Source organism: Chiloscyllium punctatum, chromosome 1 (assembly GCF_047496795.1).
Source record: "Chiloscyllium punctatum isolate Juve2018m chromosome 1, sChiPun1.3, whole genome shotgun sequence".
Classification (NCBI taxonomy): domain Eukaryota; kingdom Metazoa; phylum Chordata; class Chondrichthyes; order Orectolobiformes; family Hemiscylliidae; genus Chiloscyllium; species Chiloscyllium punctatum.
In genome coordinates, this window is record NC_092739.1 from 89,944,580 (window position 1) to 89,971,473 (window position 26,894).

A 26,894-nucleotide genomic window follows, 5' to 3' on the forward strand; every position below is an offset into this window, starting at 1 on the left:
ATTCCTAAAGATCATCAAAGACACCAAGATAGAAGAGGATGAAATGAGGTCTCCTTTGATGTAAACAGCCCTGTTCACATCCATCAACATCAATCTGGCCAAGGAAACACTGACTACACTATGAGAAGAACCAAAGACACACACACACACCAAACACCACCAACTTCATCAGCAAGGACAACACCATCAAGCCAGTAGACCTATGCCTTACCACCCACTTCACCTTCAGCAACAAAACCTACAGACAAACCAATGGAACACTCCAATATCAGGGTTCTTAACTGAGGCAGTAATGCAGACACTCGAACAAACAGCTCTGCCGACCATTCAACCCAAACTTTGCGTCCACTATGTGGGTGACACCTTTGTCATCATTAAACGAAACAAATTAGAGGAAACCTTCAAAACCATCAATAACATCCTTACTGGTATAAAATTCATGAAAGAAGAGGAAAACAACAACAAACTGCCATTCCTAGATGTCGCAGTAGATCGAACAGTCGATGGAGAACTTCAAACCAGCATCTACCGGAAAACAGGACCAAATATTGAACTACAGAAGCAATCATTCCAACATTCACAAACAAAGCTACGTTAGAATGTTATTTCAATGAGCCACCACACACTTCAGCACAGAGGAACTACGCAGAGCAGAGGTAAATCACCTATACAGTATATTCAAAAAGAAGGGGTACCCAATGAACACAGTCTGCCGATTTCTCAGCAACACACCCAAACAAGCAGACAAAACATGTCCAGACACCCTAGCCACTCTCCCTTCCATCAAAGACATCTTGGAAATGACTGCCAGATGACTCAGACCCCTTGGCATCATGGTAGCCCACAAACCCACCAACACACTAAAACAGCAACAATGAAATTGAAAGACCCTATACAGACAACAAGCAAAACTAATGTCATTTACAAAATACCTTACAAAAGTTGTAACAGATACTACATTGGACAAACAAGCCAAAAGACAGCCACCAGGATACATGAACATCAACTAGACACAAAAAGACATGACCCACTTTCACTAGTATACTTACATTGGATGAGGAAGGACATCACATCCATTCTAGAACAAGCCAAACAGAGAGTCACTTGAGAATTCCTAGAAGCATGGCATTCCAACCAGAACTCTATCAACAAACACAATGACTTGGATCCCATTTACCACCCTTTGAGAAAAAGAACAGGAAATGATATCACCATAGGAAATGATATCACTGCAGGAAAGAACATCACCAACCTAAGGAAACCCAAACACATAAATCAAAAGTGGACTACACCACCAGTATTTCAGCTGGAGGCTCACTGAAGATATTGCCTGGTATGATGATGAAATGTTATAAACATCTGCTAGGTTCTTCAATACTACAACTTTACAAGGATGAATCTTAAGCATTGTCATATATAGTAAAATACCTTTTGGATGCAAAATTAGAAAAGTCATTCATATTTGGAACAAAGGATTGGTCATTAAGGAAGGTTAATCCGAGCCTGGGAATCCACCTTTTCAGTGTGGTGACCCTATGGGATGGCATCCCATCTCCTAATGGAAGCAGGAATGGGAAGTGGTCACTCCTGCAGCATTAGAAAGACATCAGGTTCACTTTCTATTCCTAACAGATTCCAGTTTACAAGGCCTCCTATCAGTCAGTCTCTTTTCAGATAGCTGGGAATTCCAACACAGAGTTAGTATCAATTATTTTAATCAGGACTGGAAGAAGTTAGAGATGTAGCAGATTTAAAAGCAGTTAAAAGGGAAAGCGGAAAAATAAAAGACCCGTGATCACTTAAATAGGAGAAATTAAATGTCACAAATGTTGATGGTACAAGGCAGAAAGGAGGTCTCAATGGGGCAAGGAACAAGGGATGTGCTTAGAGAAGGTATTGGAAGAATCATAACTAATAGCTGCCCCCTGACAACAACAAAAAAAATACAAAATGAGAAAGGAGGGATTATGATCAGAATTCAAAGTGCTCAGTATTGAGTGCTGAAGTATGTGAGGTGGCCAATCAAAAGATAAGGTGCAGTTCCTTGAGCTTGTGATAACTTCACTGGAACCCTGTATGAAGCTGAGGATGGAGATATCAGCATGAGAGTGAAGTGGAAAAATTAAAATGACAGATAGAAGCTAGAAGCCAAACTTATGAACTGAATGGAGGCATTCCGCAAAGCTGTCAAAAACTGAGTGGCTTGGTTTCTGCAGTGTGGAGGGTATTGCAACAAGAGTAGTAAACAAAATAGATGTGAAATTAAAAGAAATAAATAGTTCACCTGATTGTTTATTTAAGATGGAAAGAGATTATCTCAAGATAATAGTCCTGAGAACACAGGGCTGAAGTTTGTAAATTACATGCTATATTGAAGTGATCTATATTCAATAATGTTTTTGTGTCTCAATAAAATCGTTTTTAAAAATGAATCTTCAATTTCATTACACATTCTTGTGAATAATCCCATATCTTATGGATTTAAATGGATTTGGTGGCACAGGCCAGTTAAGCTATAAATCAGACAGCTATATTAACCTCTCTGACCTTTTGCAGTCAGTAGAACATTCTAAAAACATTCATTCCAATTTCCAGACACTACTATAATAGTTATAAATCATCATGTCACTCTCAACCAATCAGAAGCAAGCTCTAGTTCATGAGAAGACATTATGAAATTCACTGAACATGCTACCAGCCCACACTTTAAATAAATGTACGTCAGCATTCCATACCTATGCACAGCACCAGCAAATCACGGAAGGTCCAGTTCACTGCAGGAACATTTTTGATCTATTGATATTTGCCTCAAGAAAAAAGAAAAAAAATTGTTTTTCTTTGAAATAAACTCTTTGGGCTAAACTTAAGGTGACATGCCTGGGCTAGTGAAACTATTTGAGTGTTTCTGCCCCAGGTACATCCGAATTTACAAATGGTTTTTCTAAAGTCCACTTCTCATAATCTGTGCTCTGCTGCCGATAATTGGACTTGAAATTTGACTGTATCAATTTGCTGAGAGTGTACTGGGATACAGTACTTGGAGGAAGGAAGTCAATGTACTGTAGCCAAATTTGCAGATACTACAAGAAAAGCTGGGAAGGCCAGGTGCAAGGAGGATTCAAACAATTGACAGACACATTGATAGCTGTATGATGAAGTAAGTGGACAAAAAGTTGGCAATAAGAATATAATGTGGGAAAATGTGAAGTTGTTCATTTTGGAAGGAAGAACAAAGGAACAGAATATTAATTAAATGGAGAAAAAAATGCAGAAAAATGCAGCACAAAGAGAGTTGGAGGTATTTGGGGGTCCACAGAAAGCCAGCACACAGGTGTAGCAGCAAGTCTAATGGAACGTTGGCCCTTATTTCAAGGGGCCTGGAGTATAGTAGGGAAGTCTTGCTGCAACTGTACAAGGTGCTGGTGAGACCTCACCTGGGGTACTGAGAGCAAATTTAGTCCCCTTATTTAAGGTAGGATATTGTTTCACTGGAGGCAATTCAGAGAAGATTCACCAGGATGACCCCTGATATGAAAGAATTGTTTTATCAACAAAGGCTAAACAGACTGGGATTCTACCCACTAGAGTTTAGAAGAATGAAAGGTGATTTCATTGAAACAGGATTCTTAAGGGGCTTCACAGAGCAAATGTTAAGAAATTGTTATACCTCATGAGAAACTCCACGACCAGAGGGCATAGTCTTAGAATTAAGGGGCACCAATTTAAAACTGAGCTTTGGAGGAATTACTTCTCTTTGAGGGCTGTGAGTTTTTGGAACTTGTTGCGACAGAGAGCTGTGGGGGAATAGTCCTTGTGAATGCCTAAGGTTGAGATAGATAGATTCTTGATCAGTAGGGGAATCAAAGATTTTGGGGAAAGGGCAGGAAAGTGGATGTGAGGAAGGCTGGATCATCCATAACTGCAGTGAATGTCAAAGCAGGCTCGAGAGGCTGAATGGCCTACTCCTGCTCTTATTTCTTATGGTCGTACTTAAAAGGGTGAAATTCTCCAAGTCTGCTTTCCTTGGAGTTAAAAAGATCACATTATGTCTACGGCTTAAATTCATGTAGATTCAAGTCTAATTTGTATACAATGGAAATAGATTAGTGCAAAGCTTTCCAAACTGGGGTTGGGAAGGCAGAAATAGGAGATCCATCTCCTCCCTGCTGTCTTAGGCCATCTTCTTCCTCTTCACTATGATGTCACGACAACTTCAAAGCCTCAGAATGGGGTCACAATGGGAAACAGTTTGGGAAACACTAGAGTCTAGTGTAGTGATTGGAATGAGGTCAGCCAGGTGGATCTCATAGAATATGAGTTCCCTGTCTAACAGATATAAACAGGAGTGCCAAAGATTCGGTTCACTCTGTCAGCTGGCTCTGAAGGTCAATGCCATGTACCGTATTTGTGTAACTGAAGGGTGACTTGGTGATGAGATGCCTTCATGGAGTTATTTCAACTAAAAATTGGTTTTGGGCCAAAAGATGCAGCATGGTTGGACTGTACACTAGGAGTAGGAGACTGGAGACATGTCTGAAATTTAGAATAGTCCTGCAAAAAGAGATCTCTTAACCTCTCTTGTGTGCCTGGAAACAAGTGATACAAAGTCTGATTTCCTCTCTCATTATTTTCATACGTGTGATATTGGCCTAAATATTGATCTAATTATATGAAGACAAAATAAGTTAATGACTGACTTTAAATAAGTTGGCACATCTGTTTTGAAACTTTATGGGTACTGTTTGAATTAACACAAGCCATTTGATATTTGAAGAATGTTTCATATGCTATTTGCACATTTCCCCCAAACATTCTATGAGTTTGTTGTATAAATTAACTTTTTTTTACATACATTCATAGAGATATACAGCAAGGAAAAAAAACCCTTTGGTCCATGCCGACCAGATATCCTAAATTGATCTAGTCTCATTTGTCAGCACTTGGCCAATATCCCTCTAAACTCTTCCTATTCATATTATTATAACATGGGATAAACCTCCTTGCTAATTTAAACCAGCAACACAGAAAAGATTTACCCCATTCGGTAATCTGTGAAAATTTGAGAGGCAAAGAACTATCCCAAAAGTCACTACTTAAAGTAAACATTAACAACTTTATTTTTTAAAGTCTGACAGAGAATAATTAACTCACAACTATTTACAACTCCTTTCTCTAACCTATCTTTTACTTTCCCTTCTACAATACCGGTCCGATAAAACCCACGATTAAAATTTACCAAAAAATTTCAAATTTCAAAACTAGCCAGCTGTCGAATCTTCTTTTTGTATCTTACTCTGTCTTCTTTTCTTCTTCTTAGGGATTTCTGCTTCATAGGTCATTGATGGATAAAGGTACCTTTAAGAAAGCTATTCTTCAGGCAGTCTGCATATGTTCATGGCTTGGCAGTTCTCCTCCAACTGTTCAATTTTTCCCGGTCTTATACCCCAAAGCAGCGAATAGTTTCATTGGTTTAATATTGTCAAACTGCCAAATTCAAACTTGATTGGAATTTAGTATTTTGGGGCATAATTTAAACTGATTGGCTGAATTTGAATTTGTTTTTTGTCCCATAGCAAACCAGGTACTGTTAGCTGCTGGACCAAATGTTATATTGAAATTCTCCAGCACTCTGTGCGCTTGCTAAGTCCTTCAACTCTCTTAAAGATATAATACCCCTTACACCTTCATAATGATATACCCATCCAGATGCCTTATAATTGTTGTAATTGTACCAGCCTTCATCACTTCCTCTGGCAGGTCATACGTGCTACTCTCTGCCTGAAAATGTTGCCCCTTGGGTCCCTTTTATATCTTTCTTCTCCCACCTTAAACCTATGCCCTCAAGATTTGGACTCCACTTACCCTGGGAAGAAGATCTTGGCTATTCACCCTACCCATGCCCCTCATGATTTTATAAATCTCTATAAGGTCATCCCTCAGCCTCTGACATTCCAGGGAATATAGCCCGAGCCTATGCAGCCTCTCACTATAGCACAATTCTCCAACCCTAGCAAAATCCTTGTAAATTCTTTCTAGGCCCTTTCAAGTTTAACAAATCTAGCAACAACAAGGAGACCAGAATTGAATGCCTAACCAAAGGTGGCCTAACCAATATCCTGTGCAGCTGCAACATCACATCCCAAGTCCAATACTTGATGCACTGACCAATAAATGAAACCATACCAAACACCTTCTTCACTACCCTATCTACCTGCAACTCCACCTTCAAGGAACTATGCACCCCCGGGTCTCTTTATTTGGCAACACTCCCCAGCACCCTACCATTAAGTGTATAAGTCCTGCCCTGATTTGCCTTACCCAAATGCAGCAGCTCACATGTGTCCAGATTAATCTCCATCTGCCATTCTAACCCATTGCTTCTTCTAATAAGGGTCCCATTTCACTCTGAGATAACCTTTTTCACTGTCCAGACACCACCAATTTTGGTTTGACCTGCAAACTTACTAACAATAGCTCCTACAATCACATCCAAATAATTTATATACGTGATAAAAAGCAGTGGACCCAGCATCGATCCTTGCTGCATATTGCTGGTCACAGACCTCCGATGCAAAAAAAACCCTCCACCACCACCTTCTGTCTCTTACCTTCAAACCAATCTTGTATCCAAATGGTTAGCTCCCTCTGAATTTCAAGTAGTCTAGCCTTGCCAACCAGTCCACACAGGCAAGGTTCACCACTCTATCTTCATCAATCTTCTTTGCCAATTCTTCAAAAGACTCAGTCAAGTCAGTAAGACATGATTTCCCATGCACAAAGCCATGTTGACTATTCCTAATCAGTCCTTGCATTTCCAAACTGTACCTCAGAATCCCCTCCAACAAGTTACCCACCACTGACATCAGGCTCACTGGCCTTTTGTTACCTGGCTTTTCCTTACCAACTTTCATTTAATAATGGCACTACATTACCGCCCTCCTGTTTTCCAGCACCTCACTCATGGCTATCGGTGATACAAGTGCCTCAGCAAGGGGCTCAGCAATCACTCCCCTCTTCTCCTAAAGGTTTGGGATACACCTGAACAGGTCCCAGGGATTTATCCACCTTTACATGTTTTAAGACATCCAGCACCTCCTCCGCTGTAACATGGACACTTTTCAAGATATCATTATGTAATTGCAATGCACTAATGCCCAATTTTCCTAAATGATGTCCATTTTGCAAAGCTTATATTTAGTTTTTTTTAGCAGTTTTACAAAATCTGTGAAGAGTCAAAATCATGGGGCAGTGTACTATATAGAAAATGGTTACACAATTTCTTTGCAAGCATTATAAAATAAGTATAACTTGACAACTGAAATGAACTAGTTGGCCCCATAACATACAATTTAAAACGCTCATCTTTGTGCTTACATCCTTTGATAGTGCTAATGTTTCTTTCCTCCACAACCTTCCCTAGGGGTGACACAGTGGCGGGGCGGCACGGTGACTCAGTGGTTAGCGCTGCTGCTTCACAGCATCAGGGACCTGGGTTCAATTCCTGCCTCGGGTAACTGTCTGTGTGGAGTTGCAAATTCTCCCTGTGTCTGTTTGGGTTTCCTCCGGGTGGTCTGGTTTCCTCCCACAATCCAAAGATGTGCAGGTTAGGTGCATTGGCCATGCTAAATTGCCCATAGTGTTAGGTGCATTAGTCAGGGGGAAATACAAGGTAGGGGAATGGGTGTGGGTGGATTACTCTTCAGAGGGTCAGTATGGACTTGTTGGGCCGAAGGGCCTATTACCATACTGTAGGGAATTTAATCTAATAACTCTTAGGAACACTTCACTTCTCTCACTTCTTGAGCATCCAGCCCCGTTTGCTCTATCATATGTTTTCTGTCTTCGAAGATTGATGTTCCTTCATTTCCCCTTTAAACTTCTATTATTTAGACCCTTTATAAAACCTATCTCTTTGGTAAGATTCTTGATCACTTCTTCCGATATCTGTTTTTTTTGTAGCTTGATGTTCACTTTTTTCAACAAAACAACATCTCTGAAGCAACTTCAGACATTTTTTAGATGCATGAGGTGCTTAATACAATATATATGTGTTATTTTGAAAATTCTTGTCCTTGTTATATTTGACAACAGTAAGTTTTAGCACAGAATGTGATTCAAAGCTTGTTTGTTGTAAACCATCCTGGCTCAGACAGCAAAGCCCATGTCCCTTGACTAAAACTTAAGAAGAAAAGCATGGGACCTGATGTTGAACATATTGAACTCAAGGCTATGGTCTCATGCAATAACTTTCAGATCTTACAGCCTAGAACAAAGCCTGAATAGGTATTTCCCATTTACACAGGAGAATGGGGTCACTTTAAAGGGAGAATAGTACTACACGAGTCAGAAGGAAGTCAAATGAGATTTTAAAAAATAATTCCTTTATGCTCATTTGCAGAAATAAATAGAAATGTTCATTCATCAAATATTTACTAAGCTGAAACAAACTGTTAATTATAAGTTGTCTGGAGCCTATATTTTTACTTTGATATCTGACCTTGCATTCCAGTATGTTACTAACTGTTAACAGAGCAACAAAGAAGAATGTCTTTCCGATTCAGAGTCAGCATCCATGCATAATTCTGCATGAGAATATGAAAAGATTGTTTCTGTTTTGTGCCCAAAACAGAAAAAAAGACTTACCAATTTTATTGACATAGCACTGACCTGTTGAAAGATTTGGACTTTCATTTCCTTTTCTCTGAAACATTGAAGGCAAAGCATTCTTTCTCTTTAAAATAGTAATATGTAATAAGTAGGTTGAGAAGAGAATCTTCACTTTTCCACACTCGAGAGGAGATGCCAGAGGCACTGTCATCATGAAAACAATCAGGAATGATGACATCGCTGCTGACAGATGTGAAAGGTACAGGTGTCTAATTAACACATTTGGGTCTCAGGCTTGAGGTTATATTTCAACTTCTTAGGAACCACTCTCCTACTACACTTGCCTTACGCTCACTTGAACCGAGCAACATTTTTCAATCAAATGGTTGGTAGTCTTTATATTTATTTTAGAGATCTAGGTTTATCTGGTGGATATATTCTTCCAAATGGAACTGAGAACTGAGGAAAAATGAGTAAATGCTATTTGTGTCCTGAACTGTGGTGTTGAAAAAAACTTGATATTTTTATAGTCCCTTTGTCTCAAATGTTTTACAGCCAATGAAGTCCCTTTGAAGTTAATGTTGTAATGTGGGAAATGGGCATTATTTGTGCTCAGCAAACTTCCTCTTGCAATTATGTGATAATGATCAGATTTTTTAAAATGTTGATTGAGGTTAATTTTATGTTGTTGCTATACAGTGACAGGACTCTGGAAATTCTTCTCATTCTCCTGGTGAGGTGGGCAGCAATATGAATGAGTACACTTCAGATCAAGGCATCAGAAAAGAACAGTAAAAGTGATGTCAATTGGATGGGAAAAGTTTCCAATAGTTGGAATTATACCTGGCACAAAAAAAGATTGCTGCAGGATTTTCTTCAGACTCTGACCAGGGTATACTACCTTCAGCTGCTTCATCAATGACCTCTCCTCCAGTAAAGTGACTTTGTGGGGACAGAGAAAAATATCCACTCCTTTCATCCTATGCTTTTAAAGTGAAAACTTATTCTGGCTTTACATACCAGTTAAAACGTCTAAAGAAATATTGGGGTTCGGGTGCATAGATCTTTAAAAGGTCACAATCAGGTGCAGAAGATCATCAAGAAAGCTAATGGAATGCTGGCCTTTATTTCTAGAGGACTGGAGTACAGGGATACAGAAGTTATGCTGCAGTTATACAAAACCCTGATTAGATCCCACTTGGAGTACTATGAGCAGATCTGGACGCCATACCTTATGAGGAACGCATTGATCTGGGAGGAAGTACAATAAAGGTTGCGAGAATGATACCTGGACTTAAAAGGTTAAGTTATGAGGAGAGATTAGCTTGTTTTCTCTGGAATATGTAAGGTTAAGTGGTGATCTGATTGAAGTTTTCAAAATATCAAATGATACAGAGAGGTAAAGAAAGATAAACTACTTCCAGTCATTGGAGATTCTAGAACTAGGGGACATGGTCTGAGGATGAGGGCCAGACCATTCAGGAGAGGTGTTATGAAGCTCTTATAGAGTCATAGAGTCATACAGCATGGAAATGGGCCCTTTGTCAATGCTGACTACATTTTCTATATTAAACAAAAACTCCACTTGCCTGCATTTGGCCCATATACCTCTAAACCTTTCTTATTCACATACCTGTCCAAATGTCTTTTAAATGCTGTAACTATATCTGCCTCTACTATTTCCTCTGGCACAGCAGTTTAGGCAGCATCCAACAAGCAGCGAAATCGACGTTTCGGGCAAAAGCCTATTCCTGATGAAGGGCTTTTGCCCGTAACATCGATTTCACTGCTTGTTGGATGCTGCCTGAACTGCTGTGCTCTTCCAGCACCACTAATCCAGTATTTGGTTTTCAGCATCTGCAGTCATTGTTTTTACCTATTTCCTCTGGCAGTTCATTCACATATGAACCACCCTCTGTGTGAAAGAGTTGTCCATCAGGTCTCTTTTAAATCTTTCTCCCCTCACATTAAAAATATGCCTTCTAGTTTTTAACTCTCCTAACCTATGGAAAAGACCCTTGCTACTCATCTTGTCTATGCTCCTCATGATTTTGTAAACCTCTATAAGGTCACCCCTCAACCTCCTGGTGAGCGATGATTTTTTTTTCTGGAGAGTGAGTCAATGCTGAAGGTAAATGAAAAAGGAAAGTCTGTAGACACTCAGCAGGGCTGGAAGCTTTTGTGGATAGAGAAAGAGAGTTAACATTAAGACCAATGTGCCTCTTCTTCAGAAGAAACTGCAGTTTCTCTCTCCATAGATGCTATGGTTCCTGTTGAGTTTCTTCAGCACCATCTATCTTCATTTCAGATCTCCAGCTTCTGCTGTACTTTGCTATTATTTTAGGCTGAAGGTAAAGTGTGTTTATATTTTAGATAAATTTACCCTCATCTCCATGCCTTATTGCTTTGACAATAATAACAACGTGTATATTAGTCCCTTTAATGCAATTTTCAAGCATCCCAAGGCATGTCACAGACAAAAATGCAACATCAAGCCATATCAGGATATGAGACCAAACATCTTAAAGAGGGGTCCGGTTTGATGTGCATTTTGAAAAGAGAGAGAGAGGAGTCTGAGTGTGAGAGATAGATAGAGAAGAAGGGAGAGATAAAGACAGAGAGTAGGAGATTTAGGGAGAGAATTCATGACTGTAGAGCTAAGAGGGAAGCCAATCAACCATCTAACTCATGAAGGAGGAGAAAGTGAGGACTGCAGATACTGGGGATCAGAGCTTAGAAATGTGTTGCTGGAAAAACACAGCAGGTCAGGAGGAGGAGAGCTTCTTCAAGGAAGGCATCCTTGCAAGAGAATTCGCAGTGGGTTAAAATCAACTCGGAGAAAGTGAGGACTGCAGATGCTGGAGATCAGAGCTCTCCTTTCCAGCAACACATTTTTAAGCAACCATCTAACTCATGCCAGGATCTCAGCATCACAGCATCAAAGTAAGTTCTGATTCATGCCACAATTCCCAGGAAATTACACTGCATGCTGGTCATCCTTTGTGCAAAAACATGCATAAATTTACTTTCTATTAATTTGTACCCAAGCCTCCTTGCCCTATTTACTTGATCTGGAGTGCTCTTTTTATTTAGTGGTATCATTGATTGTTGTAAAACTCACCTGCTTCACAGAGGCTCTTTATGAAAAGACATCTGCTCTCATTGCGCAGTCTGGCCTATGTGACCTCCGGACCCACAGTAATGTGGTTAGCTCTTAACTGTCCTGTGAAAGAGCCTACCAAATCACTCAGTTCAAGGAAAATAAGGGATGGACAACAAAATGCCCACATCCCATGAAAGAATTAAAAAGCTATGCAGAACTTTGGAATGACTGCATTGAACCTGTAATGTACACCTCAGGGAGTTAAATATGGAAATAAAACAGAAATTGCTGAGAAACCTAACAGATCTGACAGCATCTGTGAAGAGAAAGCAGTGTTAATGTTTCCAGACCATTGACACTTCTTCATGTGCACATTGACTTTGGAAGAATACAGTGCACATTGACCAGAATTAACCTGGGGCTGAAAGGGTTAAATTATGAGAACTGGTTGAATTAACCAGCCCTAGCTGTAGCCCTTTGCATTGAGAAGATTGAAATTAAATATGGCCAATATGCTTTAAAACAAATCAATAGATCACACAGAGAGAAATTATATCCACTGCTGGAAGGCATGAATGGATCTGGGAACATAACTTTAAAGTTACCACTGGATCATTCAGGAATCTCTTTGCCACACAAATGGTGGAGCAGATCTGGAACTCTCACTCTTGAAAAGCTGTTTCAGTCTATGTTGTTGAACTGAAACATTCAAAACTGATTCTGATTTTTATTTAGGGTTATGCATAGATCATGGAATTCCTCTCTTTTCCTTGGCATGTGCAGTTGGGTCAAGGATGACTTGTTTCTACTCCAGTTCAGTGGGTTCTAGGGAACATAGAAGTACAGGACTCGGCAGCTATTGGCTATTTGGCTGTTCCAGCATCCTCTAACCTTCAATAGAATCATGGCTGATCACATTGTGGCCTTAATTCCATTTGCTTTCCATTATCTGTGATTCCCCCCCTCCCCCCCCCCACCCCCGTCGTCGGTACAAAATCTGTCTCACTCAGTTGTAAACAAATTCAATGACCCAGCTCCCAATGCCTTCAGGGAACAGCATCAAACAAACTAACAACCCTTGACACAATCTATGGAAGATAAACGAGACAATAAGGTGTGGCAGTGGAATTGCTGCTCAAATAAGGACACAGCCATGAATAATGATGACTCCTTCAGAAGATGCCAAGATAGGCACAGAGGGAAACGATTGGCTGACCTAAGAGGGAGTCAGCCTGGGAAAGAGAGAAGATTAGGAAGGAGATGGAGTGGAATAAAACATTATTGAGAGGGGAGAAAAGAAACGAAACAAAACAAAGCACAATGACAGAAAAGTAGGAATGAAATAAGGATAAAGGAAAAAGCAAAATAAAGGAGAAAAATATGAAAATGAAAAGTGATGGGCTCAAATCAAGAAATCCAATCAAAACTCACAAATAAAAGAATACAGGGAAATCTCAAGTTCCTTCGGCTTGATGACATATTTATTAAGATCAACTTTATAACTCAACCACAAGCCAGACCAAGATGACCAGAGCCAGAACTGAGAAAATGCTGCTCCAATCAAAGTGCCATCATTTGGACGAAGCCCTAAACCCAGATACTGTCCACCTGTTCTGGTGTGCAAAGATCACAGGGAGAGTGTAGTGATTATAACAAGGACAGCCAGGTGGGCCTCATAGAATGAGTTCCTTGATTGGACCAAATTAATAGCCCCAACCAGGGAGCCCTGGCTGACAGACTAAAAGAGGAGTGTGAGACATTCTGGTGGTAGTGGTAGTGTTGGTGCAATTACTAATCAGGAGATGAGAGAGGATTATAGTGATTATATTATGGGCAACTTCAATCTGTGCAGATTGAGTAAACCAACTGAGTATTAAAGCTGGAGAGGATGTGCTTCTGGAGTGTGTTGGGGATGAGTGTTGCAAATCATGACAGCAGATCAAGCGGCAGGAGTAGCTATAAGCAGCAGCATGATGTTTCATTTGTTTGTTCATGGGATGTTAGCATTTTTGGCAAGGCCATCACTTATATAGAACATAGAACATTACAGTGCAGCACAGGCCCTTCAGCCCTCGATGTTGCACCGCCCTGCCATACTAATCTGAAGCCCATCCCACCTACACTATTCAATGACAACTTGAATGCACTTAAACTTGGCGAATCTACTACCATTGCAGGCAAAGCATTCCATATCCTTACTACTCTCTAAGTAAAGAAACTACCTCTGACATCTGTCTTATACCTATCTCCCCTCACTTTAAAGTTGTGTCCCCTCGTGTTTGCCATCACCATACTTGGAAAAAAGCTCTCCCTGCCCACACTATCTAACCCTCTGATTATCTTGTATGTCTCTATTAAGTCACCTCTCAACCTTCTTCTCTCTAACGAGAACAGCCTCAAGGCCCTCAGCCTTTCCTCATAAGACATTCCTTCCATACCAGACAACATCCTAGTAAATCTCCTCTGCACCCTTTCCAAAGCTTCCACATTCTTCTTATAATGCGGTGACCAGAACTGTACACAATACTCCAAGAGCTTTATACAGCTGCAGCATAACCTCCTGGCCTCGGAACTCAATCCCTCTATTAATAAAGGCAAAACGCTGTATGCCTTCTTAACAACCCTGTCAATCTGGGTGGCAACTTTCAGGGATCTGTGTACATGGACACCGAGATCTCTCTGCTCATCTGCACTCCCAAGAATCTTACCATTAGCCCAGTACTTTGCATTCCAATTACTCCATCCAAAGTGTATCACCTCACACTTGTCCACATTAAACTCCATTTGCCATCTCTCAGTCCAGCTCTGCATCCTATCTATGTATCTCTGCAACCTACTACATCGTTCGTCACTATCCACAACTCCACCGACCTTAGTGTCTTCCGCAAATTTACTAACCCACCCTTCTAAGCCCTCATCCAGGTCATTTATTAAAATGACGAACAGCAGTGGACCCAACACCGACCCTTGCAATATGCTGCTAGTAACTGGACAGCAAGATGAACATGTTCCATCAACTACAACCCTCTGTTTTCTTTCAGCAAGCCAATTACTGATCCAAACTGCTATGTCTCCTATAATCCCATTTCTCCGCATTTTGTATAACAGCCTACTGTGGGGAACCTTATCGAACACCTTGCTGAAATCCATATACACCACATCAACCGGTTTACTTTCATCTACCTGTTTGGTCACTTTGTCAAAAAACTCAATAAGATTCGTTAGGCATGAGCTACCCTTCACAAAACCGTGTTGACTGTCCCTGGTCAGATTATTCTTTTCTAGATGGTTATAAATCCTTTCTCTTACAACCTTTTCCAACACTTTACCAACAACTAAAGTGAGACTCACTGGTCTGTAATTACCAGGGTTGTCTCTACTACCCTTTTTGAACAAGGGAACCACATTTGATATCCTCCAGTCCCCTAGCACTATTCCTGTAGACAATGATGATTTGAAGATCAATGCCAAAGGCTCGGCAATCTCTTCCCTTGCTTCCCAGAGGATCCTAGGATAGATCTCACACTCTGTTTTCACACTCTGCAGTATTTCTAATACCTCTTCCTTGTGAACCTTAATCTCTTCTAGTCTAGATGCAAGTATCTCTGTATCTTCCTCGCCAACATTTTCATTTTCTATAGTGAATACTGTCGAAAAATATTTATTTAGTGCTTCCCCTATCTCCTCTGACTCCACACACAACTTCCCACTTTATTCTTGATTGGCCCTAATTTAACTCTCATCATTCTTTTATTCCTGACATACCTATGAAAAGCCTTAGGGTTAACCCTGATCCTATCTGCCAACAACTTCTCATGTCCCCTCCTGGCTCTTCTGAGCTCTTTTTTTAGGTCTTTCCTGACTTCCTTCTAACCCTCAAGCGCCCTAACTAAGTTTTCACATTTTGTCCTAACATAAGCCTTCTTGTTCTTCTTGACCAGGGATTCCACTTCTTTAGTAAACCACGGCTCACATGTTCTATATCTTCCTCCCTGCCTGACAGGTACATACTTATCTAGGACACAATAGAGCTTTTCCTTGAATAAGCTCCACATTTTTAATGTGCTCATCCCCTGCAGTTTCCTTCCCCATTCTACGATTTCTAAATCTTTCCCAATTGCATTGTGATTTCCCTTCCCCCAGCTGTAACTCTTGCTCGGTGGAGTACACCTATACCTTTCCATCACTAAAGTAAACCTGACAGAATTGTGATCGTTGTCTCCAAAGTGATCCCTACTTCCAAATCTAACACCTGGCCAGGCTCGTTACCCAGTACTAAGTCTAAAGTGGCTTCACCCCTTGTAGGCCTGTCTACATACTGTGTCAAGAAGCCCTCCTGCACACATTGGACAAAAACTGTCCCATCTATAGTACTCGTACTGTAGTAATCCCAGTCAACATTTGGATAGTTGAAGTCCCCCATGACAACTACCCTGCCTCTCTTACTCCTATCGAGAATCATCTTTGCTATCCTTTCCTCTACATCTCTGGGACTATTCGGAGGCCTATAGAAAACTCCCAGCATGGTGACTTCTCCTTTTCTGTTTCTAACCTTAGCCCATACTAACTCAGTTAACGAATCCCCAAATATCCTTTCTACAACTGTAATATTGGCCCTGATCAACAATGCCACACCTCCCCCACCTCCCCCTTGTTGCCAAATTGCTTTTGAGACAGTAAGTTACTTTCTTTAAGCACTGTCCATCTGGTGGAAGCACATCCACAATCCTGTTAATGAAGTAGTTTATAGGATCCTAATCCAGTGGCAGTGAAAGAACAACGTAGCCTGGATAGCTTCAAGAAAGGATGGTGTGTGACTCAGAATGGAACTTGCAGACATTGATGTTCCAATGTATCTACAGCCCTTGTTCTTCTAGGTAGTAGAGGTTACAGGTTTGGAAGATGCTATCAAAGGATTGATACCTTGGTGAGTTAATGCAGTATGTCTTTTGTAAACATTGCTGCACCTGTGCATCGGCAGTGGTGCAAGTGAACATTGAGGGTAGATGAGATGCTAATTATATGAGCTACTTTGTCCTGGATGGTGTAGAGCTTCCCTGAGTCATCTTGAATCTGCATACGTTCAATCAAGGGGAAGAAATTCCTGAATTGTGCCTTTTTGGTGGTGGAAAGGCTTTGAGGAGTGAGGAGGTTTTAGTTTAGAGTCAATGGACATTCCAAGGAGGTTGATGAAGTAATACTACTGAAAGCTATGGAGAGTTAGTTAGACCTTCTTTTACTGGAGATGGTTATTGTCTGGCACTCGTGTTTCGTTAATGTGAATTGCACTTTGCAGCCTCAGCCTAAAGTTGTCCCAGGGCTTGTTGAACATGGATTGCTTCAATAGCCAGAGAGGAGGAAATGGAACTCTTGCACTGTAAAATCATCAGTGAACATTCCCACTCCTGACCTTAAAAGGAAGCAGCTGAAGGTGAGCGGTTCAAGGACACTACACTGACAAATTCATGGAGGTGACCTCCAATAACCAAAGCTATCTTACAGCAGGTATGATTTCTACCAGTGGAAAGCTTGCTCAATACCCATTGATTCTAGTTTTACCAGACTTCCAGGTTTCTTTTTATTGAAAAAGGTTTTTATTTTTTATGAAATTATAAAAGTGCAAAAGGTAGTACAACAATCTTATGTTACAAAAACATTAATAATAAGCTACCGACTACTCTACAAACCAAACCAAAACTATCACAAAGGTACAGAACAATCTTTCAATGTTACAATTCAATAAATAGATGAAGTTAGCAAATTAGTTTAAAGTAGTTTAAATTATACTAGACGAGCCTAACTTAGATTAGGTCAAGTTGGATAAAATCAACTTAAATGAACTTAAAATAAATTAAATGACACCACCAACACACCCCACCAAGGCTCCCATCCGAGGGAGCATCAGTTATTATCCCCGTACTTATTCAAGCTTCCTCCCCCCAAAGCCCCTGGGCCACCAAATCCAGCCTTCACGGCTATATAAAGGCCCTGGACAATATGGTTGACAAGTCTGTGTTGATGTAATTTAAAAAGGGCCGCCGCGTCTTATAGAATAGTTCCATTTTCTGGTGTATATTAGTGATGGAGCTAGTGAGCGTGCTCCATCACTAATATACACCACCCCATGAGACCTGGGGGTGTTTTTTGAGGTCCGGCTCATTAAAATGTTCTTCTTTGCATAACATATGAGAATGTTGAATAATCCCTTCCCATGTTCATCTCGAGTTTCAGCAGTCCCAAAAGAAGGGATACTGGATCCGTCTTAAGTTCAATTCCCAGGATCTCTTCCACTTCATTCACTATAACACCCCATTACCTACGGATCTTATGGCATGACCACAGACAATGTGTCAGGGTGCCGGTGCTTGTTTTACATTTAGGGCACCCTGGAAATGTTCCTTTCTTGAATTTTGCTAATTGCTCCAGGGCCATATGGGCTCTGTGGAGAATCTTCAGTTGTAAAGCCTGCTCTTTATTGCATATCAAAGTCTTTTTCACATTCTCCCATGTTTCAGACAAAATTTTCCCCAACTCCAGACTCCGTAGAGTCTTTCCATATCTTCCAAGGTGACCCCTCTCTGTAAATGGTAGAGAGTACTGACCGAGAGAGTGACTGTGCATCGCAACACTCTTTTCTCCATGTTGGACTTGTAGGGCTATATATAAACCCTAATCTGAAAATATTGGAAGAGGTTCCTCCTTGGTAGCCCATATTTGTGACTCAGCTGGTCAAAGACATCAGGACTTCTCCCTCAAATAGGTCTCCCAAACAGGAGACTCCCTTGGCCTCCCATGCTTTAAAGCCAGAATCCATTGACCCCAGCCTAAATCCTGGGGCTCCAACTAAGGGGATAAATGGTGAGGTCTTATTGCAGTTGTCCTTGCCCTGCTGCATCATCCTCCATGCCTTGACCATGTTTATAATAATCAGGCTTCGACTGGTGACAGCTTTTATGTCTGGTCAGATGCTGTCCTTGATGCCAAGTGCAGTTACTCCACTCCATTCTCTGTAGATCAATATACTGTCCTGTCCGTGAGTGATGGAGATTGAGTTTGGGAGGTGCTGCAGAAAGACTCTTGGAGACTTCCTGCAAATGTATTTATATGTTAGTCCCTTTAATACAGTTTACAAGCATCCCAAGGCATGTCACAGTCAAGAATGCAACAATAAACCATGTCAGGGCTTGAAACCAAACATCTTAAAAAGAGGCCAGATTTGATGAGCATCTTGAAGACAGAGAGAGAGAGAGAGAGAGAGAGGAATGTGTTTGTGTGTGAGAGAGATAGATAGACTTAGGCTTCCTATAAATGTAATGCATGCTGGTGCTGGGGTGCGCAGGTTTCATATTACTGTTGTGCAGCCAGAGGTAGCCTGTCTAGTATGGGCACAGGAAAATTCAAAGAAATATGAAATCAAAGAAAGCAAACAGAATTTGTGATTTTGTTTTATCTGCATTCCTTTTCCACAGTAATGAAGTTTCTGTTTTTATTTGTGGGTGGTACTGCTTGTTTATCTCTCCCAAATTCATTACGCAATGTGTGTAAACAGAAATATCTTGCTCAAAAATGAATGTGTGGATAAAGGCTTCCTGTTTAAATGCAATCTCCTTTAAATCTGAAGGCAGTTTGTCTGTGGTGTGCAATAAACAAAATGTACTTTCCGAACTTCCCTTTCCCCGATAAAATGATCAGCTTTTGCTGTTTCCACATTATGTAGTGTCACTTTATTTTCTACCAAACCATTTCATTATGTTTGGTCCACATGACTGAGAATTAGTTATTTACAGTTTAGTGAATATGAGAAAGCAACAATATTCTTTCCCATCTGAAGGACTTGACAGAGATTAGGAAATGGATCCATTGTTGCTCACTCAAATGTCTTTTATCTAGTAATGGGGCCCAAATCAATGAGTATTAGCAGACTCAATCAGTATGTTAAATACTTTTAAGCAGGAATCATTTAATGGTGAAGAGCAGCTAGACCATCGGCTTTCTCCCACTCCCTGTTTCCTTGCCAAATGATGGTATGAATAATTCTACTACCATCACAGCTGAAATTAGACCAAGTATGAGCTCAGCACCTTTGTGAGCTCAGAGCACAGCGGCAATGCACTTGCCCACTGTCAAAAGCCCTGCTGGAAGCATTTCAATTTAAGCTAACAGAATGAATCAGCTATGCATTAAAGATTTGATTTGCAGTCTCAGAGCTAAAGACGTTGTTGATTCAGGATGTTTGTTCTGAAGCTGACTGCATAATTATACATTTATCACCAGTAATTTAACTGCAACTGTCCAAAACAATTTTAAGAGTAGCAGTTAGTAATTAAGAGAAAGCGAGGAATGCAGATGCTGCAAATACTGGAATTGTGAAAGAAGAACAGTGACACTGGGAACACTCAGCAGGTCAGGCAGCACCAGTTAATACACTAAGCATTTCATAAGTGAGAACCTAGAAGATTTCTGGAGGCTGGCTCTTGGAGGGCCATCAGAAGGCCTTTGGCTCACTGTCTTCTTCTGCAGTACAGGTTGCAGACATCGGTGGAGTGGGGTTCCTGAACCACAGCAGGTAATGCTTAATACAGATTGGATTACTATGGACAAGCCATCCTTTTATCGAGGGAAAAGACTGTCAGCAGTGCATCAGAGTCAGATTGTGTAGTGCTAGATATAAACTCAGCCATCTTGGAACTCAGAAGGAACATTTGAGAATGCCTGTTTTCAATTGCAATCCAGGGACCCCGGTTGAATATGTATATGATTGGAATATATGTTAGGACTTAGCCAGGCCGTTTGCAATCTGTCAAAATTCTTTTACAAGGCATGCACATGGAGAATGGGAATACAGACTGCAGTCACTGAATGCATTGGTAGCCATTCTCTCTGCAGTAATCTCTATAAATTGATGGTTGAGGAGAAATGTAGATGGTTCTTTTATTTTAACATAAGTACAAAACAATGTGGTGCTGCTAGAATCTGATTTTAAAATATTTTATTTTTATTTTTCTTGTTCAATATAATCCTACTGGGGGTTATTACTCCTTATGTCTTCTAAGTATCCAGTTTTCCAGTCACGTTTGACTTGTTTCAAACTACTCGATTTTTTCTTAAAATTAGAATGAAAACATCAGAGTGGAAAAGATGAGCTAGGTCATTTAGTCTGTCCCATACAGTTGTGATAATTTGTGCATAATGTCAAGAAATCTTTTACCCTTTAGGTATCAAAACTTTTCAGGGAGAAGGAAAAAGTCAGACCAAATGTAATGTTAATTAGGAAATAAAATTTGTCCCCCTGAGCCCTCTAAATAATCAGAACTAGCCAAGAAGATCAAATTGATCATGAATTCCTCCTCTAAGATGCAACCTCTGCCACAGCCAAACTGTTAAAAATAATGCACAGAGAAATGTTGTAGATTTTAAAGAGATGTGAGTGAAGGGTTAATTGTTAAATATGTAAAGGAAATGTCAAATATGCTAGACTGTGAAGAGAGAAGCAAAACTGGAGACCTAACATTACATCAAAATGTATATTGTTATTGAAATATGAAAATACCTTAGATTCCGACAAACCGCTCTTCAGCAAGATAGTGCACCCATCAAGAATACCCAAACAACAGAAGAAGGTGGCCAAATGGTTTAATCGATAATTATCCTCTGGATGATATGTGAAGAAAATTTTGACATGAATCATTTGCTAAATTTACTTTTGTCCTGTGAGCAAACAATATAATCTCCCTCAGTAACTCCAGCAAAGTGAAAAGTTTATAACGTAAAAGCCACAGTCATAAAACTTAAACTTTCCCATTCACAGTGCACACATGTTGTCCAACTAATTTACAAATATTTTTTGAGAACGTTTTGGGCCTTCTTAACAATAAAGCTTCTGTGAAAGTGATATAATTAAATTTCATTAATGATTGTGAGACAGTACCACATAAGTTATTAATTTGTAGATGACAAAGGCAAGACATCAGAGGGAAGTTTTTTTTAATGGGTTGTAAATGGAGAAAAAAAGAGTAAAAAAACGACTGGGTGTAATCCAGTCCTATCAAAATAGCAATGATTGTCAGCAGTGTGACTTAAGGCTCTGTGAGGATACCATATGAATCGTATAAATATTCGGTAGCTCAGACCTAAACAAAGTGCGTTGGGTACCTTGATGACATTATTTCTTAGGTGATTATTAACAATAATGAAAACCCAAATCTGATGTAAAAGGATCTGAATTAATTGAGAAGGTTGTCTCAAGAATGATAAATGACATTTAATGTGGACAAAGACAAACTAATGAGGCCAAGGTATGGAAATGAACTATGTAGCTCTGAGCTGCCAGAACAAAACAACAGAAAAATCATTGAAGTCAATGATTTTGTGCAGTACAGCAGCAGTAAGAAAAGCTAATTGGATATTGAGATATACTAGCTAGAGGATTAGTGCACAAATACTAGGAGATGATAATAAATCTTTGCAAGTCATTAATATGGTCACACCCAGACTCCCACATACAAATCTGTTTCCTATATAGCAACAAAGATACCACTGCTTTCTAGGCAATACAGAAGAGGTGAACCAAGCTGATACCTAGCTTTAATGCATCTGAGCAATGGGGAGCAAATGAAAAGCTGAGGAGTGGTTATTATTGAGAAGAGAAGGTTTAAGGCAAATGTTACGCAAGTATTCAATATTCTTAAGGGAATGGATAATTTGAACACAATGTTTTTGAAATTGCTGCAGACTCTAGAAGCAGATAAGACTCAAGCTTAGGAAATAAAGGTATACAGACAGCTTAGATTGAACCACTTTGTGCTGTCAGTTTTGATTGTATAGAATAGACTGCCTAGGAAGACCAGGTGTGCAGACAGCAGGGAGACATTTAGGAAAGTGGATGATTCAGAGATTTTGAGACTAGTTAAAAAAATGCTTTGGGATGTTTTCCAGTTCTGTATTTTCCTATATTTACTATGTTCCTGTGATATAATGTCTGATGCAAGTTGGAATCCTACCAACAGTAAAGCCAGCAGCAGCTGGATGATAATAAGGATGATGATTAATACATAAATCCATCGTCAATTTTTTTAGAAAGGTCACTGTTAATACTTGATCAGAATTATGTTTATATGAATACTGCATCAGGAAGCTGTGCCTAAATGTCTTGAGTAAATTTTAAAAATAATCTTGTAAATCCAATTCATCTAATTACATAGGCACCGGTTGCAGAAATTTCTAACTACAAAACCAGGTTTCAATGGTTGTTAGAAATGTAAATATATGGAAATTATTATATTCTGAGTTCAGTAATTTTTTTTCTTTCAGAAACAGTAGATAAAATAAATTAAATGAATACATCAGGCTTGATAGTAATTTGTTTAACTTAGATTAAGTCTGGACCTGAAAGCAAATGCTGGTGCTGTTATCACAATAATTATGAGATCGCTTTGAATAACTATTGGTCCCCAATTATGCCAATAGCAAGAAAAGGCTTCTATAAATGTACTCATAGTGCCTGTACAATGGCACACCTGTGACTTGTGCCAGAATGAGCTGCCTGGATGAGTGCAGTGCTAACAACGCTCAAGAAATGTGACATCATCCTGCACCAAGAAGTCTGCTTGATTGGCACCACATCTGTAAACACTCACTCACTCCAGTGCAGAGCTCAGTAGTCATTCACAACTGGATGTGCAGGACTGTGGAGCTCAGATCTGATCCATTAAGTATGGAATTGCTTAGCTCTGTGTATCATTTGCTGCTTATGCTGTTGGCACAAGTAGTCCTGTTTAGGAGCTTCACCAGGGTTGATACCTCATTTTAGGTGTGCTTGGTGCTGCTCCTGGCATGCTCTCCTGCAATTTTCATTGAACAAGGGTTGATACCCTGCCTTGATGGTAATGGTTGAGTGGAAGATATGCCAGGCCATGAGGTTGCAGAATATCCTGGAGTACAATTCTGCTGCTGTTGATGGCCCACAAGATCTTATATCTATCCAGTCTTGAGTTGTTAGGTTGTTTGAAGTCTGTCCCATTTAGCATGATCAAGGTGCTGCACTGCATGATGGACGGCATTCTCAATGTGCACTTCAGTCTCAAAAAGGACTATGTGATAGTCATTCTTATTGATACTCTCATGGACAGATGCACCTGCAGCCAGAAGATTGGTAAGGATGAGGTCAAGTGTGTTTTTCCCTCTTGTTGGTTCTCTCACCACCTGCCACAGACCCAGTCTAGCAGTTATATTCTTCAGGACCTGACCAGCTCAATCAGTAGTGCTGCTACTGAGCTACTGTTGTCCAGAGTATATTTTGCACCCTTTACACCTTTAGTACTTTCTCCAACTGTTGTTCAGCATGGAATACTGGAGTACTGATTCATCAGCTGAGGGAGGATGGTACATGGCAATCAGTAAGAGGTTTCCTTGTTCATGTTTCACCTGAAGCCATGATACATGAGGTTCAGAGGTCTCCCAGGACAGAGGTCTCCGCTCCTGGCTGTATACCATTGTGCTGCCATCTCTGCTGGATCCATCCTGCCGGTGTGACTGGGCGTCTCCACAGAATGGTGATGGTGCTGTCCAGGAAATTTTTTGGAAGGCATAATTTTATGAGTATGACTATGTCAGGCTGTTGCTTGACTATTTGGTGAGACAGCTCTCCCAATTTTATCATCAGCTTCCAGGTGTTAGCAACGAGGACTTCATAGGGTCAACAAGGCTGTGTTTGCCATTGTCGTCGCCTGTGCCTAGGTCAATGCCAGATGGTCTGTCTCGTTTCATTTCTTCGTTGAGACTTTGTAGCGATTCATAAAACTGATTGGCTTGCTCGGCCATTTCAGAAGGCAGTTGAGAGTCAACTACTGTGGCTCTGGAGTCACATGTAGACTAGATAAAGTAAGGATGGCAGATTTCTTTCCCTGAAGGATATTAGTAATCTAGATGGATGTTTTTGGTCATCATTAGATTTGTAATTCCAGGTTTTATAATAGAATTTAAATTCAAACCTGAGTCCCAGCAACATAAACTGAGTTACTGGATTAATAGCTGAAAATGTGTTGCTGGAAAAGCACAGCATGTCAGGCAGCATCCAAGGAACAGGTTTCGGGCATAAGTCTGTCTTCAGGAAGAAACGTCGATTCTCTGTTCCTTGGATGCTGCCTGACATGCTGCGCTTTTCCAGCAACACATTTTCAGCTCTGATCTCCAGCATCTGCAGTCCTCACTTTCTCCTTACTGGATTAATAGTCTAGTGATAATACCACTAGGTCTATCCTTCACTGTCACTGGGTCAGAATTCTGGAACTCCCTCCCTAACAGCACTGTGGGGATGTACCTACAGCAAACGAACTCCAGGAGGCAGTTCACCACAACGTTCTCAAGGACAAATAGGATGGGCAATAAATGCTGGCCCAGCCTGTTGAAGCCTACTCCATGAATAGATATTAAAAATCAGCATAAAAATGTAATTATCCAATAGGAATGTTGCCAATTTCTTTTATACCAGTGGTAAAACCATCAAATAGAGCATGAATTTCCCTGTCTGGCTTAAGAGAATATGAATGAGTGTATCATTACAGATTACATGTGTACATTCTGCTGTTTTTTTGTACATGTTTTGTCATTCAAATTTGCTGAAAAGATTGAAGATGTGTGCCTTAAAATCCACATGAACTGATGAGTGATAAGTGTATAACTCAATTGCTGATCTAAAATGTGAAAACATCTCGCTGATAGTACTGAATGGTGGCGCTGTCAGCTGGGGTATTCTAATCATCAATACCTTCTGTCTCCACTGTCAGAGGCTTATTTGGTTTTCCCTTCCTGTGTGCCAGAGGGCAGTTTTCTTCAGAATCTCAATGCATGATGTCAAATGTCAGGCAATGTAAACGTTAGATAAGCTCCTGTGTAAACAGTCACATACAAAAAAAACTGGAAGCATTTAATTTGTTTCTCTTTTAATTTAAAACAATCATTCTATGCTTCATGCTTCATTAAGGCTTTAGAAAATTAATTGCATTGGAAATGAAACCCAATGTAATGATTTTAGTTCAAATACTGTTTGATGATATAAGTTAACTGTTACATAAAGGCACTTTTAGCGTGATAGAACATGAGAGGATATAAAACTACATAATTCCAATCTTAACCTCTTCCCCGATTTGAAAATGTTTTGGTTTCTGTATGACATATTTCACCATCACATCATTCTGCCTTTTAAACCAACAATTTAATGTCAACCTCAGAGCCATTATGGTATATAATGGATTGTTAGTGATGTGAATGAGTGGCAGGTTCCGCTGCTCTGTCGACCACTTGGCTGCCCTATGAATTTGTAAGGTAAATTATGATCGTTTGTGCTTTAAACATATGTTTTCCAGGATAGGTATAGCAACTTATGCTGATTTGGATACCTAGACTATGAAGTTGGGTTTGTTTGTATATGGCGTTCGAGTGCTACAAGTGCCCTCAAAAGTTAGAATGACATCCACAAGGGTGCACATTTTGATTTGATTTGATTGAGGTATGCAAAATTATAAGAGCCATAGACAGGGTAGATCACGGAAATCTCTTCCCCATGGCAGACATGTCTACAATTACAGGGTACAAGTTTACAGTGAGGAGTAAGGGGCATTTAGATTAGATTCCCTACAGTGTGGAAAGAGGCCCTTCATCCCAAACCGACCCTCCAAAGAATAACCCGCCCAGACCCATTTCCCTCCCACTAATGCACCTAATACTATGGGCAATTTAGCATGGCCAATTCACCTGACTTGCACATCTTTGGACTGTGGGAGGAAACCAGAGCACCTGGAGGAAACCCATGCAGACACAGGGAGGACATGCAAACTCCACACAGTCACCCAAGGCTGGGATCGAACCTGGGACCCTGGCACTGTGAGTCAGCAGTGCTAACCACTGAGCTATCGTGCCACTGTGGGGATCTGAGACAAAGACTTTTCACCCAGATGATGATAAAAATATGAAACATGCTGCCTAAGAGGATGGTTGAAGCAGATACTCTTGCAACATTAAGAAGTATCTGGATGAGCACTTAAAATGCCAGGACATAGTAGGTTATGGACCAAGTTCAAATAAATGGGATTAGTGTAGTCTGGTACTTGCTGGTCAGCATAGACATGGTGCATGAATGGTCTATTTCTGTGTTATATTACTCTATGACTCATGGTGGTGTAGGTGT

General features: G+C 40.2%; 1 protein-coding gene across 2 annotated transcripts in view; it reads left to right on the top strand.

The window, feature by feature from the left end:
- The first annotated feature begins 3,012 nt into the window (after positions 1–3,012).
- adamts6 (ADAM metallopeptidase with thrombospondin type 1 motif, 6) overlaps positions 3,013–26,894 on the top strand; it is a 339,528-nt gene continuing 315,646 nt past the window's right edge. Inside the window, exon 1 of one of the 2 annotated variants that reach the window (XM_072570764.1) lies at positions 3,013–3,157. The gene's annotated coding sequence lies outside the window, so the exon portion shown is untranslated. Of the gene's footprint in view, positions 3,158–20,190; positions 20,277–26,894 lie in introns of those variants that run through there. The other variant, XM_072570790.1, reaches the window with a different exon arrangement.